We start from the raw sequence: 1,442 nt of genomic DNA, 5'->3' as shown, positions 1-1,442 counted from the left end.
AACTGAGAGCAATTCTTATTGAGAAGTTTTTGCACGTCTAAAGAAATTACCAACAAAGTGAAAAGATAACCCACAAATTTCGACAAATCTTAACTAATAAGCACTCAGACAAAGTTCTGCTCTTTAGAATTTATAAAGAACTAAAATATATTAGGGCTCCTAAATTTAAAGACCTAATCCAGAAATGGGCATCTGAGATGAACATACACTTCTCAGAGGATGAAATTATTGAAGCAAATAAATATATGAAAAAATGCTTCATATCATTAGCCATCTGTGAAATTCAAATCAAAACAATACTGGTATACCATCCTACCCCAGAAAGAATGGCCATCATGAACAAATCAACCAACAGCAAATGTTTGAGAGGTTGTGGTGAAAAGGCAACATTTTTCCACTGCTGGTGGAAATGAAGACTGGTGCACCATTATGGAAATCAGTTTGGAGACTCCTTAAGAAACTAGGACTGGAAATCCCATTCTGGCCAGCTATCCCTCTACTTGGAATTTTTCCAGTGGGATTGAAAACCTCATGTCATATTGATATATGTGTACTTATGTTCATAGCAGCACAATTTGTGATAGCCAAATCTTGGAAACAACAAAGATGCCCATCACATGAGGAATGGTTGAAAATGATGTGGTATTTTTATACAATGGAGTATTACTCAGCTATAAAGATTAATAAACTTGAAGCATTTATATTTAAGTGGATGCCACTTGAAGATATACTCATAAGTGTAATAAACCAGACCTACATGTGTAAATAACATATAGTCTCCATAGTATAAGAAATCAAAGAAGAAGAACAATTAGAAAGATATAACACAACTAAAAGTAAAGCAAGAACTTAAGTACTGGACAAGGAGTAGAGGATAAGGAGAAAACTTGGGAAACAGGACAGGGAAAAGTCATACATGTGTATGCACAAGATGGGCAAGGCAATGGTCCTGAGATACATGAGCAGCTTTTTGAAACTAGCAGTCAAATGGTAGGATTCTCAATCTGACTAACTATATATGCTGATACCTGTGAACCAAGGAATTACACTGAAGATAGCAATATGGAATGGAAGGGTCACACTTGGAATGTCTGTCATTCTGGTCTTCTAAATACATATTTCTTGTCATGGCATTCCAGTTATTACTATACTGTCTCACAAGTAAAATGATTTTGTTTTCCTTTTTTATTTAAAATGGGTAATAAGGAGAGGACTGAGGGCTGTGGGATCCTGAATAGACCCAGAGCGCAGGCTCGGCAAGTGAGTGAGATGACCAATGGCCTGAGGGATCCTGAAACAGACCTAGAGTGCAGACCCAGCGAGTGAGTGAGATGACTGAGGGTCGCGGGATCATGAATAGACCCAGAGCTCAGGCCCAGAGGAGAGTGAGTAAGATGACCTGGGGCCCACGGATCCTCATTTGACCCAGAGTGCAGGCCCAG

This window comes from Octodon degus, unplaced genomic scaffold (genome assembly GCF_000260255.1).
Source record: "Octodon degus isolate 3935 unplaced genomic scaffold, OctDeg1.0 scaffold00050, whole genome shotgun sequence".
In the NCBI taxonomy this organism is placed as follows: domain Eukaryota; kingdom Metazoa; phylum Chordata; class Mammalia; order Rodentia; family Octodontidae; genus Octodon; species Octodon degus.
The sequence above is the reverse complement of the archived record's forward strand: the minus strand, read 5'-3'. Positions refer to the sequence as shown.